Source organism: Gorilla gorilla, chromosome 13 (assembly GCF_029281585.2).
Source record: "Gorilla gorilla gorilla isolate KB3781 chromosome 13, NHGRI_mGorGor1-v2.1_pri, whole genome shotgun sequence".
In the NCBI taxonomy this organism is placed as follows: domain Eukaryota; kingdom Metazoa; phylum Chordata; class Mammalia; order Primates; family Hominidae; genus Gorilla; species Gorilla gorilla.
The window spans coordinates 77943206-77959406 of NC_073237.2; the positions used below are offsets into that span (position 1 = coordinate 77943206).

The following is a 16201-nucleotide window of genomic DNA, read 5'->3' on the forward strand; positions in this document are numbered from 1 at the left end:
GGCGCCCCAGGCCCAGCTGCTTCAAGAACCTGCGCGGACACGTCGGGCGCTCGGGGACTGTGCGCGGGGGCAGCGCTCCAACCCCCGGCCTCAGCCGCCCGGGCGGGGAGGCGGGGGCGCGGTGACTCCGACCGCACTCCCCTCGGCGATCCGCGTGCGCGGCGCCAGTCCTGGGCAAACAAATCCAGACGGACTGCTTTTCTTTGCTCTTCTCCTGGTCCGCCTCCTCTTCGGGCTTTCCCCGAGGCGGCGGCGGGCGAGGTGCAGGTGGCGCGGCGGCCCCCGCTAACCCCACACAAACCCGACGCTTTCGGGGCGACTCCCGCAAGATTCGGCTGCGCCTTCGGCCGGGTGCTCGCAGGCTCCCGGGACGCAAAGGGGAGCGAGGTTGAAGACGCGGCAGAGGCTCCTGGCCGGGGAGCGAGGGATGACGAGGCGGGGAAAGTGCGGAGGGCGCGCCGGGAGGCGGCTCGGCACGCCCCGTGCGACCAGCACTCGGTGTTCTCCGCGGTTGCACAAATCCTCCGGGCCCGACGGGGCTACTCCACCGAGAGCAGTCCCGCAAGTGCCCGCTGCTCCTCGAGCCCGGGGAGCATCAGGGCGCCGCGCCTCGCGCGCACTCGCCCTGCACGGCCGGACCGGCCGCTCCGGACCCTTCTTACGAGCCCCTTCTTCCTCGGTTTTCTTTCTTTCCTTCCTTCACCTTCGTGTGCTTCTCCGCAAAGGGCGCTCCAGCCCACTGCAAAGTTATCTCACCACCCGAGGGACGACATCCACGAGATGGTGGGGAAAACAGCAGGAGTGCGCTCCGCCAATCGGCCACCCTCCCCGGCGGGCAAACTCTGCGGGCGAGTTCAGAGTAGTCACAGCGGCGGGGCCAGCGGGGGTTTTGGTCGCCGCGGGACGACGGAGGTCCGGGCTGGTGGCGCGGGTCCCGCCCGGCCGTGCGAGGGTGGGGTGGGGCAGTCGGCTGCCTCCGGGACGCGGGGCACAGAGTACCCGCCGCTGTTTCTGCTGCTGCTGCTGCTGCTTCTGCAGCCGCCGCTCCCACCGCCGCCGCCGCCGCCGCCCGCGCCTCTCGCGCCGCTTACATTAACACGCGGTTTCACACTCCGGAGCTAACCAGCGCCGGCCCCGCCCAGCCCCGTTCGGGCGGGGGGCGCGAGCGCGGAGCCGGCAGGGGACGTGAGCCCGGGAGGTTGGGGGGGGGGGGGCAGGAGGCCCGCATCAGCCAATCGCGTGCGCTGCAACCAACGTGGGGCGCTGACGCGCTCCTCCCCGGAGCCTATGGCAGCGCAGCGCCGGACGGGGCGTTCTCCCTCCCCCCTCCTCTCGCTTCCATCTCCGCCGTCTCCTCGGTCTCCCCTCCCATCCCGGCCCCTCCTCCGCCAGCCGCGTCCTCCCGGGCTTGGTGAGGAACTGTTCCTGGAGGAGCCGCGGGACGCCAAAACCAGCCAATGGGAAGCGGCGATTCGCGGAGATTGGCACTGATGATGGGAAGGTCGGTGGGAAGGAGAGCGGCGGGGCTGGGCTGTCAATCAAAGTAACGTGGGGCTGGCTAGAGAGCGCGCGGGCGCGCGCTAGCGGGAGGGACTGGCGAGCGTGCAGCCGAGGAAGCTGGGGGCTCGAGTTAGCAAAAATCCTGCCACTTGCTCACTTTTCCCTTTAATGAAAATCCTCAGATCTAAGTGAAAGTAACTCAAAGACTAGCTGCGGAGTTTCTTATTGGAGGCGGAGGGGGGCTTTTGGTAATTCGAGCAAATGTGTTTTTCAGTGCTGGACCCCTTGTTTGATGCTACTCTAAAAGTGAGGCCACATTCAAAAATTTATCTGAGGTTTGTTTTTCCTTGAGCTGCCTTTTTACGGATGTACGAGAGGGAGTGGACTGTGCACTTAGTTGGAAATGCGTAAATGAGCAACGCCACGGTTGGCGTAGGTACACCAGCAAAGACGACTATGATGTCCTCCCACCCCACCCACCCCCTTTGCACTCAAAGTGGTAGGATTTGATTTTTATTGCAGGATTTCAAGCCACTTTTCAAAAAGATCGTCCTGTCCCGTTTGGCGGGAAGGATTCCCAGGGTGCTGCCAGAACAAGGCACGCGTGTCCGCAGATGAGACGTTTTGCCCGGGGCGCGAAATCCCAGGTCTTCGTCTTAAAAGTCCTGACTTCGCTGTGTTGGGAGAGGAGGGGAGCGGCTGAGGTTTTTAGGAGCTTCTCAGCTACAAGACCACGAGTCTGTTTCCAATTCCTGGGAACAAAGAGAGACAATGTAATAAACCAGCACTGAGACCTGAAAAACCTGTCCCGCACACCCCACCCCCATAGTCTGGGTGGTATTCCTGAGCTGAGCTGTGTGAAGAGCTAAATGGGAAGAGTTAGGTAAATGACGTGGCTAAGGTTCTTATGAAGTGGAACTTGAGTTAAAAGGGATTTTGAGATTGTAATAATCAAGACATGCTGTATAATTAATGCTGAGAGTCTTTGGTTTTTGTGTATGTCTCTAAATACACAGCAGAAAACCGTCAGTATTGCCGCATTTATGCTTTTTGTTTGAAGAACATTTCCACGTGAGCAGTGAGTGAATAATGCTGGTTTAGCCAAACGGTGGTAACTTCTTCCATAAGGGCACATCTTGGACAAGTATTTATCTTATGTTGGAAACTAGTTAAGTTTTTGGTATTAATAACCCCCACGTTATTATTTTATTATTTTACCTTCAAGAGACTTACGGGAAGGAGCTTATTTAAACAGACATACATTTTATTTAAAGATGTGCTTTTGCAGAGTTCTTTTTCTTGAAATAGTTTTAGAAGTCGTTTTAGATAATACATTTCACTGTTGGAGTTGTTTTTAAATATGTATGATATTGATTTGTCTATAATTGCATCACTCCCAAATATCAATTATCAATTATAAATGAAAAAATAAAAAAGCGATTTTAACCAGTCTGTACGAAGCCATAGTAAATTCTTAAACAAGTTGGGCATTGTAGCTTTGTGGTGTTCTCATTAAGTACAGTTGGGAAGGCGGCTGTATTATTCATTTTGCTAACCTGGAGAACAAAAAAGAAGAAAGCACTGCCTCACTTTCCTTGGTTAAGTTTGGTGATGATGAGAGTTTTGCTCGACATACAGGACTTTTTGGAATCATAGGATCCAGGGCCTTTAGCAACCTGTTTTCCTTGAAATCATCTAGTGATTGAGCCACATATACCAGTCTGTGGCCAGTTCATCCCATAATCAGCTCCAGGACCGGATAGAAAGTGCTTGGATGCCACAAGTATGCTTGTATACATGCTGTGACAACTGGAGCAACTGATATTCCTCCCCGGCTTACCCAGGCTTTACGTGGTGCCTGTATCTTGAATAACTGGCACACTCCCGTTAAGTTTAAACAGAGCCATTAAAATATGCTTTGAGACGGGGCAAAAGTGTTGCTACTTCTCTTCTTTCCCCACCCCGCTGCCCTCAAAATCAGTACTAAGGCATCTTTAAATGTTCTCTAATATAACTACTCACAGACAATGTGTCTGCTCACCGTATTTCCCAGTTTGCCATGAGTAAACACTAGAAATTCTCTTTTAACTAGTCTTTCCTTGCCAATAGAGTTTGAAACACCAGGCCTTCTGATTTCCTTATAATGAAGTATCTATAGTATCTACAGAGCATTATGAATTTAAAATTGGAAGGCCTTTAATTGTGTACATAAAAATGGTTGGTTTTGGTTTTTGAAGCCTTTTTTTCCCATTTAGAGCATCGTCTGTCAGAGTGGGAGAAGGCTCTGCCCTTTTCAAGGTCATGTTTTCTCCATGATTGTCATGCTGTAATAATTATACTACAAAACTCTCATCAAACTGCATTACAAATGATGGTGTTTAAACAGTCAAGTAGCTTTAATCTTATGTTTTAAATAAATAATATATGTGCAGATTGCCTACAGCCTGTTTAAAAGAAAATAGTCCTCCTCATGAAATCTATAATTTTGGTCTTCCATTTAAAGCCTGTTAACCATAATCTTCTTTACCTTTAACATTCATATGTCAATGATGTTTTTATGTGAAATGTATGATGCTCCCACCGGAAATTTTCTCTGAAAAACACAGTACCCTTTTTATGCTCTGCAGAGAAACAGAAAGATTGTCAGCTTGTTCATTTTCTTTTGATGCATATGTGGGTATATTCCCATTCATTTGTTGCTGATTACCAAATTTTCAACTCAGCAATAGCCTAAGTAATTACAAAAGCTAGATGTTATCTAGTACAGATACTAAACAAAATAGGAAAAGTTATAGATGCTGATCGTAGCAACTAGACATCTTTTAAATCTATTACTTTTTTATTTGAAATAATAATTGTAATTTTTTTATTTTTTTTGGAGACGGAGTCTCACTCTGTCTCCCAGGCTGAAGTGCAGTGGTGTCATCTCAGCTCACTGCAACCTCTGCCTCTTGGGTTCGAGATTCTCCTGCCTCAGCCTCCCCAGTAGCTGGGACTACAGGCATGTGCCACCACACCCAGCTAATTTTTATATTTTTAGTATAGACGGGGTTTCGCCTTGTTGGCCAGGCTGGTCTCAAACTCCTGACCTCGTGATCCGCCCTCCTCAGCCTCCCAAAGTGCTGGGATTACAGGCATGCACCACCACACCTGGCCAATAATTATAGTTTTTAACAGACCACCTTTGTTGTGTTCTCTTCCTTTTAGCTGAGAACTATTGCTCATACATTTCCTCATTTGACTTTTTTTTTTTTTTTTTTTTTGAGTCAGCGTCTCGCTCTGTCGCCCAAGCTGGAGTGCAGTGGTGCGATCTCAGCTCGTTGCAACCTCCACCTCCGAGGTTCAAGCGATTCATGTGCCTCAGTCTCCTGAGCAGCTGGGATAACAGGCGTGTACCACCACGCCCGGCTAATTTTTGTATTTTTAGCGGAGACAGGGTTTCACCATGTTGGCCAGGCTGGTCTCGAACTTCTTACATCAGGTGATCCGACCGCCTTGGCCTCCCAAAGTGCCGGGATTACAAGCGTGAGCCACCCTGCCCCACCTTTTTTTTTTTTTAATTGATAGTTTTCTTAAACCTAAGAATGTAGCGTCCAGAAGAATTTTTCCCAGCATTTCTTTGTAATCTTTTTCTCCCTCACTCCTTTACCAAAGAAAAGGGCAAGATGGACGTGGAGGTGAAAGGAAGAAGGCAGAGAAGGAAAAAAAAATCAGTAGCAGATCCATGCAGCAGTAAAACCTCAAATAAAATCACTTCCAAAGAATCTCTTGCGGTTTCACACAATATGGTAAAATTAGAGATTGCAGGAAACCAACTAAATTAAACTGGGAGCATTTGAAGAGAAATGAGCAGACTTTATGAAAATGACACATTGACTGACCAGTATGCTTTTTTATCAACAATTTCTTTGTTAAGACAAAGATCAAAGGAACCTGCATATGTTTTCATTTTGTTCTAACTAGAAAATTACATCCAGATGTTTAATAGGCATTTGGTTGGTTTTTCAGCATTGATTAGATATGTTGGTTCTGTTTGCTTACAAGTGCAGCCGGATCATTAGCTAATGCAAAGAAATGTTTGCTGTGAGTTGCTAATTAGGGCTTTTGGAAACCCTCCATGCTCAAGAACAATTTGTACTGTGGCCAGAAGAACTTGAGGGACTTGAGGAAGTTGTTTCCCTTCTCTGTCAGAGTGGGGAGAAGCAGACAGCCCTATTCCCTAATCTCCCTTTGCCTAGGGGGATTGCGATGAGATCCCCAAGGATTGGAGTGCAAATAAAGTAGGAAGAGACCACACAGGCACTCCCAAACATGGAGAGATAAATGTGCTCTTTCTGGAACCAGCACTGTGCGGTCTTTTGAGGTGGGGGGAGCGAACATCTGAAACACTGGATATTAACATGTGGAAGATGCTTGGTGCTAATGTTATCAAATACACAGCATTTTTAAGTATACTTTAGAGACAGATGGGAAAGCCCTTTATGATAAACGAGTGTACTTGAATTCATTACTGTAGTACTTATAATTAAAAATGTCTCCTTTGCAATTTCAGTACTTTTACAGGATGCGAGAGACCAAGCTTGGGAACTAGAAGGCTGGGGAGAGTGAAAGGAGTGAGGGAGAGGAATTTTGGAAGCTAGGGTGAGCCTGGGAGGAAATGCAGTGTTTACTTTCACAGCCCACCCATTCGTTTACCTTGTTAAAGCCCCAGAACTTGTACAAGATTAGCTATTCACTCAGTATTCAAATAAACTGTTTGGGAATTTGAGGAACCAGGCGGATAAACTTCTTAGCCCACCAATCACGTTTTTAAAAAAGCTTGACTGTGTCTGAGGCCTGCAGAAGAACACCACCTCAGCTGCGGCCGAACTTTTGTTTATTTAAGTCTATATTTCGAGAAAGATATCAGTCTAAAATAGCATGTGTTTATAAGCAATCATAGCAGTGCAGATATAAATCCCATTGTACGACGTTCTTCTGCCTGTTAATGCCCCTTACTAAGTCTGTTTACATCTTTTTTTTCCCCTCCCCCCGAGACAGAGTCTTGCTCTGTCACACAGGCTGGAGTGCAGTGGCATGATCTCAGCTCACTGCAACCTCCGCCTCCCAGGTTCAAGCAATTCTCCTACCTCAGCCTCCCGAGTAGCTGGGATTACAGGCGCCCACCACCACATCCGGCTAATTTTTGTATTTTTAGTAGAGACAGGGTTTCACCGTGTTGGCCAGGCTGTTCTCGAACTCCTGACCTCGTAATCTGCCTGCCTCGGCCTCCCAAAGTGCTAGGATTACAGGCGTGAGCCACCACGCCCGACCAAGTCTGTTTACAACTAATGCACACGTACGGCACACTCCTATGTGTTAATGTTACCTGATTAATTTGGGATTTTCACACCAATAGGATATATTCATGATTAGTTTCTTTGAAGTAGTTCAAGCAGAGGGTCTTTCTGCCAGAGCTTTCCCTGTCTACCAGCGAGATGCCCCAGAAAAGCAAGAACAGTATTTTGGGGCTCGATGAAACACTGCCTGGAGTTCAGACCATAATAAAAGATCTCAGTGAAGTTTGTCCTGCCCCTCTTTGAGACGGAGTCTCGCTCTGTCGCCCAGGCTGGAGTGCAGTTGCGCGATCTTAGCTCACTGCAACCTCCGCCTCCCGCGTTCACGCCATTCTCCTGCCTCAGCCTCCGGGGTAGCTGGAATTACAGGCGCCCGCCACCACACCCAGCTAATTTTTTGAATTTTTAGTCAAGGTAGGGTTTCACCGTGTTAGCCAGGATGGTCTCGATCTCCTGACCTTGTGATCCACCCGCCTCGGCCTCCCAAAGTGCTGGGATTACAGGCGTGGGCCACCGCGCCCGGCCTTCTTTTTATTTTTTTAACCCGTTCTAAAGTCTGAGGAAAGTTGGGATCATACACTTTTTAAAAAAATTCATTCAGTTTAGCATTTAGCTCGACTGAAGCTGAAGAGCATTTGGTAGAAAAAAGAAAAAAGTAAAGGAAGCACCTTTGATGCTCCTTCCTACATATTCACATAACAAGAGCAGACCTGGGCCCCTTAATGTTCTCTGCTTGAGCCACCTTTGCTGCAGGCCAAGGACTTGCTAGGAAATCAACTTTAAACTGAGACATCTTTCCTTTTCCTTTAAAAGCTTTCACTTTGGCAGTATCATTTAAATAACTTTTCTTCCTGAAGCCAGACATATCATTGAAAGGTTAAAGCTTGAGTTCAACTAATTGATGATCTTCAGATGTTCTTCAGAGCTGAAGGCAGGTGAACTCTCGGGATGGGAAGGGGACTAGAGTGCAAGTGTATGTTCCAGGTACCTTCACGTTTCCAGAATACAAACTTTAAGTCTAGTTGAGCAAGTTAAATGGAATAAATACAGAATGTTGGGACATTCTACAAGACAGCTAGCCTGAGCTATTTAAAAAGTTAATGTCGAGAGAGACAGAGAGGAGAGAAGTGGGGAAGGACTATTCCTTAAAAACAAAGATATATAATGAAAAAGCAATGTGTAAATCTTTATTGGCTCCTGGATTTAAAAAAAAAAAAAACATGCAAGATGTCTTGGGCAACTTTAATTTGGACTGGATATTTATAGATAGTATAGAATTATGGTTCTCCTTTTTTTGATGTTAGAATATTGTGGTTATTTTGGAAGATGTTATTCTGAGAAGATAGATGGTGAAGCATACAACTTCAAATAACACCTGCAACTGCAAATAAAAAGTGTATGTAGAGAGAGAAAAAGAAAGCAAATTTGGCAATGTGTTAACCATTACAGAATTTCAGGATAATGTCTATAGCTATTCATTTTACTATTCTTTCAATATTTCTATGTTTGAAAATTTTTCATGATGAAAAGTCTGGGAAAACAATTCTAGGTTCATTGTCTACATCTCTTTTTTTTGTGCATTATAATGGAATTCACTTCATAGTTAAAAGATTTACTTGTAATGTTTCTAGTAAAAAAAGAAAAAAGAAAAAGTATGAGGCCCGCCGCAGTGGCTCACGCCTGTAATCCAGCACTTGGGAGGCCGAGGCTGGTGGATCACGAAGTCAGGAGTTCGAGACCAGCCTGGCCAACATGGTGAAACCCCATCACTACTAAAAGTACAAAAAATTAGCCGGGTGTGGTGGCGGGTGCCTGTAATCCCAGCTACTCGGGAGGCTGAGGCAGGAGAATTGCTTGAACCCAGGAGGCAGAAGTTGCAGTGAGCCGAGATCGTGCTACTGCACTCCAGCCTGGGTGACAGAGCCAGAGCAAAACTCTGTCTCGGAAAAAAAAAAAAAATATATATATATATATATGTATATATATATATACACACACACACACACACATATATATACACACACATATATATACGTACATATATGTATATATGTGTATATATATGTATATGTATATACATATATATATGAAAAAATGATTTTTTCCCCTGATCATGGGAAAGCTGTCATACTAATAACCAAAGTATTACCCAGTGTTTTTGCTCTGGATCTTTTAGTAGTTTTATTATTTATGATATTTTATTTTTGTTTGGTTTTCTTCAGGAGTCCCAAATGTCCATTAGTTACCAATTAATATAAAATGTAAATCTTTAAATACATTAGGGTATTACATTAATAATCCTCTAAAGCATTGTTTTATGATCCATAAATCTCAGAATCACCAGAAAATCTATTATAAAATAAAGAAGAAAACTGTTTTATGTTAAGAATAAGGCAACAGCAAATAAACGTTAATTCCTTTATTCCTTTCTTTTTTTCTTTATTTCTTTCTCTCTTTTTTTTGAGACTGAGTTTCACTCTTGTTGCCCAGGCTGGAGTGCAATGGCGCGATCTCGGCTGCAACCTCTGCCTCCTGGGTTCCAGCGATTCTCCTGCCTCAGCCTCCCAAGTAGCTGGGATTACAGGCATGCGCCACCACACCCAGCTAATTTTCTATTTTTAGTAGAGGCGGGGTTTCACCATGTTGGTCAGGCTGGTCTTGAACTCCCGACCTCAGATGATCCACCCATCTTGGCTTCCCAAAGTGCTGGGATTACAGAGGTGAGCCATCACGCCCGGCCTTTTTTTTTTTTTTTTTTTTGAGACGGAGTTTTGCTCTTGTTGCCCAGACTGCAGTGCAATGGCACCATCACTGCAACCTCCTCCTCCCGGGTTCAAGTGATTCTCCTGCCTCAGCCTCCTGAGTAGCTGGGATTACAGGTGCGGGCCACCACACCCCGCTAATTTTGTATTTTTAGTAAAGACGGGGTTTCTCCATGTTGATCAGGCTGGTCTTGAACTCCCAACCTCAGGTGATCTGCCCGCCTCGGCCTCCCAAAGTGTTGGGATTACAGGCATGAGCCACTGCACCCAGCCCCTATATTTCTATTATGAATAGTTGTTTTGCTAGCCTTTTCATCATTTGACCTAGCAGTGAAACTTAGAAATTGTTAGTTTGATTTTTAAATTTCCTTAATATTTTGAAATGTAATGCTGATACAGATTATTGCATGTACCAAGCTTTAAATATTACTCATGAAAAGAAATGAAAATGGCCGGGCACGGTGGCTCACGCCTGTAATCCTAGCACTTCGGGAGGCCAAGGCAGGCGGATCACGAGGTCAGGAGATTGAGACCATCCTGGCTAACACGGTGAAACCTCGTCTCTACTAAAAATACAAAAAATTAGCCAGGTGTGGTGGTGGGCGCCTGCAGTCCCAGCTACTTGGGAGGCTGAGGCAGGAGAATGGCATGAACCCGGGAGGCGGAGCTTGCAGTGAGCAGAGATGGCGCCACTGCACTCCAGCCTGGGCAACAGAGCGAGACTCCGTCTCAGAAAAAAAAAGAAATGAAAATAGCACTAAATCTTGGACACTGAAGTTGTGCTCATGCAGAATCACAAGGGCACGTATTCATGATGTGCTAATAAATAAGCAGTTTTCCAGAAAGGTTGTGAAAAACGACAAGGCATAATCTGAGAGATGACAGTTGGGATATCCCGTCTATCAATTCTTTTTTCCTTTAATCATAGCTATTTAGTATGTTGTGTTTTTCCTATCACTGTTATGTTTATTGACGAGAAAACTTTCTGTGACATTAGTAAACAAGATTCTAGTTAACGAGTGAACAGATTAAATCCTTTATTTGTGATGTAAAATTTGAGTGTTTAGGGAGGCAAATATGAAAATACTGGGAAACCAGGACTTTGCACACATGGTGATAATCCATCCATCCAATACTTCGAGCCACCATCCACATAACTAATTATTATGTAAAACGAAACCATGAAAAGAATTGATGCTTCTCCATGGCAGTAGATGCCCCAGGGGAACAGAGTTCCCATTCCTGGTTTCCCCCATTTGCAGCCTCCACACTTCAGAAGAACTAGCAAGTTGCAATTGGCACTTGAAAAAGTGTTACAAAACACTGACAAGTATTAGAGAAACGTTGATTAATGTAAACAGCCTGCCTCAAGGAATGATACCTTTCTTAAGCAGTTTTCAATTCGCATTTCTATGTGCAGGTAAATGCAGTGTTTGAAGAGATGTGATTTTTGCCTTTGCTGGAGAGAAGAGAGGATTATCATATTTACATCTTAACTTTCTGAAAATTTGAAAAAAGAATTGACAGATTAAAAGTCAATAGGCCCAAAAAAATGAAGGAAATTCTGACACATGCTACAACATGGATGAACCTTGAGGACGTTATGCTAAGTTAAATAAGCCCGTCACAAAAAGAAAATGCCAAATGCTTCCACTTACATGAGGGGCCTACAGTAATACATTCTTGGAGGCAACAGTAGAATGGTGGTTGCCCAAGGCTGGGAGTAGGGTGTAACGGAGAGTTCTTGTTTAATGGGTATGGAGCTTCAGCTTTGCAGGGTGAAACAGTTCTGTGGATGGATGGCAGTGATGGTTGCACAACAAGGTAAATGCACTCAGTGGCACCGAACTCTGTGCTTGAAAATGGGTAAGATGGCCGGGCACGGTGGCTCACACCTGTAATCCAGCACTTTGGGAGACTGAGGCACGATCGCTTGAGACCAGGAAGTCGAGACCAGCCTGGCCAACATGGCGAAAACCCGTCGCTACAAAAAAAAAAAATGAAAAAAAAACCACACACAAAAATTAGCCGTGCATGGTCCCAGCTACTCGGGAAGGCTGAGGTGGGAGAATCCCTCACGCCAGGGAGGCAGAGGTTGCAGTGAGCCCAGATCACACCGCTGCACTTCAGCCTGGATGACAAAATGAGATGTCTTTAAAAAAAAAAAAAAAAATTAGTAAGATGGTAAATTAGGCTGGGTGCAGTGGCTCACGCCTGTAGTCCCAGCACTTTGGGAGGCCAAGGTGGGCGGATCACGAGGTCGGGAGTTGGATACTAGCCTGGCCAACATAGTGAAACCCTGTCTCTACTAAAAGTACAAAAATTAGCCTGGCATGGTGGCGCATGCCTGTAGTCTCAGCTATGCGGGAGGCTGAAGCAGGAGAATCGCTTGAACCCAGGGGGCAGAGGTTGCAGTGAGCCGATATCACGCCATTGCTCTCCAGCCTGGGCAACAAAAGCAAAACTCCGTCTCAAAAAAAAAGAGTGAGATGGTAAATTTTATGTTATCTGTATTTTACCACAATCTAAAAAAAAAAAAAAAATAGGATTCCTTTTTTCATGTACCAGTTTTATTTTGGATTCTCATCCAATTCACTTTCTTTTTATTTTATTCATTTATTTATTTATTTATTTTTGAGACGTAGTCTCACTCTGTCACCCAGACTGCAGTGGCACGATCTTGGCTCACTGAAACCTCTGTCTCCTGGGTTTAAGCAATTCTCCTGTCTCAGCCTCCTGAGTAGCTGGGATTACAGGCGCATGCTACCATGCCTGGCTTATTTTTTGTAGTTTTAGTAGAGAGGGGGTTTCACCATGTTGGCCAGGCTGGTCTCGAACTCCTAACCTCGTGATCCACCCGCCTTGGCCTCCCAAAGTGCTGGGATTGCAGGTGTGAGCCACTGCGCCCGGCCCCTATTCATTTTCTAAAGTTATGCATGGCATGACTCTTTTTTTTTTTTTTTTTTTTTTTGAGACGGAGTTTTGCTCTTGTTGCCCAGGCTGGAGTGCAATGGCGTGATCTCGGCTTGCCGCAACCTCTGTCTCCCGAGTTCAAGCGATTCTCCTGCCTCAGCCTCCCGAGTAGCTGGGATTACCGGCATGCACCACCATGGCGGCTAATTTTGTATTTTTAGTAGAGACGAGGGTGTCTCCATGTTGGTCAGGCTAGTCTCGAACTCCTGACCTCAGGTGATCTGCCCGCCTTAGCCTCCCAAAGTGCTGGGATTACAGGCATGAACCACCGTGCTGGGCCTGCATGACATTTTTAAATATTTATTTTATTTTATTTTATTTTGTTTTGTTTTGTTTTGTTTTGTTTTTGTAGAGATAGGGTTTCTCTAAGTTGCCCAGGCTGATATGAAATTCCTGGCTTCGAGTGGTCCTCTTGCCTCAGCTTCCCAAAGTGCTAGGTTTACAGGCATGAGCCATCATGCCAGCCCCTGGCCTATAATTTTTTATTGAACACTTACTATGTGCCAGATGCTGTTCTAAGTAGTTTACATGTTAATATGATGTAATTTACTGTACCCATCATTTCTTTCTTTTTTTTTTTAAATTATACTTTAAGTTTTAGGGTACATGTGCACAACGTGCAGGTTTGTTACATATGTATACATGTGCCATGTTGGTGTGCTGCACCCATTAACTCGTCATTTAACATTAGGTATATCTCCTAATGCTATCCCTCCCCCCTTCCCCCCACCCCACAACAGGCCCCAGTGTGTGATGTTCCCCTTCCTGTGTCCATGTGTTCTCATTGTTCAATTCCCACATCATTTCTATTAGGTAGGCACTGTTATCATCCCTATTTCACTGAAAAGGCATGTGGGGCCCAGTACTTTTCCTAGAGTCACAAGCAGGAGAGCTGGGTGTCCCATCCTGGTGCTCTAGAGAGTTCACTAGCAGCCAGTAGCCACAGCTGACTTCTTAGCTAGTCTTCCAGTGCCATTTCTTCCTCTGTTCTCACATTCCCCATGGATCTACTGATAGAAAAATGTGTATATGTATTTTGCCCACAAGCTTGGTAGGATTTCTCTTGGTACTTTTGAGGTGAAGTTGATACTTTAAGAATTCATATTGCTGCAAATAGTTCTATTCTAGCTGCCTCAGGGCTCTAGAACTGTGTCTGCCAGTGGAAAAACATGGCCACCTTCAGTTGTGTGCTTTCTGGCAACACCCAATTCATCCCCTAAATTGCAGTTCCACAAAGAAAGGAAGGATGATTTACAACTTGGTAAATGCTATAATTAAGGGGGGAAAAGCAGAAGATTATCTGTCTATCTATCTATCTATCTATCTATCTATCTATCTATTTATCTATCTATCTGAAGTTCTGTAATTAACAATGGTTTGGGATGATCTTGGTAATAGTAGACATGTAGTCTGAGTACTAATGTCACATTTGGAAACATTTGGTCTGCTGAATGTCAATGGATGTGTTTCTAGCCTGCAATGCCCTATTGAAATCAATAGTTTTAAAGATCTTTAACCATGAACTGTAGTAAGAAGTAAATTTTAGGCTGGGCACGGTGGCTCACTCCTGTAATCCCAACACTTTGGGAGGCCGAGGCGGGTGGATCACCTGAGGTCAGGAGTTCAAGACCAGCCTGGCCAACATGGTGAAACCCTGTCTCTACAAAAAATACAAAAACTAGCCAGGCATGATGGCAGGTGCCTGTAATCTCAGCTACTCCAGAAGCTGAGGAAGGAAAATTGCTTGAACTGGGGAGGCGGGGGTTGCAGTGAGCCGAGATCACACCATTGCACTCCAGCCTGGGTGACAGAGCCAGACTTAGTCTCAAAAAAAAAAAAGAAGTATATTTTAAACATCTCAAACAAGTGTTGTGTACATATACACACACATACAGGTTGCAACACACAGTTTTAAAACATTGCTTTAAATTATGCTGTAGGATTTTTCAATTTGATTATTAACCCTCTAGCCTGGAAAGTTATTGTCCTCAAAACCATGTTCTCATGAAAAATGGCAACATAGTCTGCTCAATAATGTCAGAACAGATTTTTCTTTCCTTTATCCCTTTTGCAATGAGAAGTCGTAATCCCTGCCTTTGGTGAAGTTAACCTTAAATTTCAAATCAGTAGGATTCAAAGCTCTTCAGAGAATTTCTGAATAACTCTGTAGTCACTCCCTTCCCTGCTGGCTCTTTTCTGCCTTGAGGCCCCCACCTGAGCCCCCAATCTCAGCACCCCTATCCTGTCTGCCACATCTCATGGCATCTCTCAGCTGCCTCCCTGCCCATCTACTCACCCCAAGCCTAGAGTGGTCCAAAAACAGAGAACCAAGCTTGGAGACAGAGGGTCCTGAAAGGGAATTCCTCGCCACCCCCCTTACTAGATTGACCTTGGGCAACCCACTGCCACTCTCTGGGCCTCAGTTTCCTCACTTATAAAATGAGGATAATAACAGTCTCTCAGGGTGGTTTCTTGGACTGAAAGAGGAGAACTGAGATAGGGTAGTAAAGTAATTAACACAGTGTTTTAACTTTGTGAACATTGTTCCCTTTCCCTTTTTTGCCTGAGGCATGTTGAAGGCCCTGTCTGAGGTCAGCAGGTGCTGGGAAAATAACACCCTGACTAGAGATGCATCCTGGACAATCACAGGGCAGCATGGACTCCAAAAATAATGTTCTGTGAAACTCTAGTCCAGTTATGGCCCAAAACTCCAGGGTCCAAGAAAGACATCATCATGGTATTTCTAGGGGGCAGGATAAATGGATCTCAGGGAAAAGCAGGAGCCAATGACCTTGAATGCCCTCCCACCCCCTACCCATTCATAGACTGTTTCATACTCATGAAAAAACAGCACTGGAGGCCGGGCGCGGTAGCTCACGCCTATAATCCCAGTACTTTGGGAGGCCGAGGTGGGTGGATCACTTGAGGTCAGGAGTTGGAGACCAGCCTGGCCAACAGGCAAAACCCTGTCTCTACTAAAAATACAAAAATTAGCTGACTGTGGTGGCGCGTGCCTATAGTCCCAGCTACTTAGGAGGCTGAGGCTGGAGAATTGGTTGAACCCAGGAGGCGGAGGTTGCAGTGAGCCGAGATCGCGCCACTGTACTGCAGCTGGGGCGACAGAGCCAAGACCTTGTCTCAAAAAAAAAAAAAGGAAAAAAGAAAGAGAAAGAAAAAGCAGCACGAATATATCTTTTTGGAACTGGAAATGCAACCTTTCAAACTTTGGGTGAGAGGGCTATGAAAACAAATAATGAACAATATACATCAGCTATTTTTGGTGGCTACTGCCCTGAGTTGCCCATTTAAATAATAAGAACAAATGGTGCTAATCAGTGAGAGGTTAATGGAATCAGGTCTCACATATGCTCTCCTTGAATGTCATGCCATCCAATGAATATTGGCCATCCAAAGAATGTCACCCAATGAATATGAAGTTGTATGTTAGAAAGACCTTGAGAAGCACGTATAGAAATTAGGAAGTCAATGAGATATCCGCTGGATTCTTTTCAGGAATATGATCTGAGGCCGGGCACGTTGGCTTATGCCTGTAATCCCAGCACTTTGGGAGGCCAAGGTGGGCGGATCACGAGGTCAGGAGATCGAGACCATCCTGGCTAACACGGTGAA

General features: G+C 45.5%; 1 long non-coding RNA gene across 1 annotated transcript in view; it reads left to right on the forward strand.

Annotated features, from left to right (window-relative positions):
• Window positions 1-1198: 1198 nt before the first annotated feature.
• The window catches only part of LOC129524417 (uncharacterized), a 76238-nt gene continuing 61235 nt past the window's right edge, over window positions 1199-16201 (forward strand). Inside the window, exon 1 of the long non-coding RNA XR_008668170.2 lies at window positions 1199-1501. This is a non-coding gene — a long non-coding RNA (uncharacterized lncRNA). The remainder of the gene's footprint in view (window positions 1502-16201) is intronic.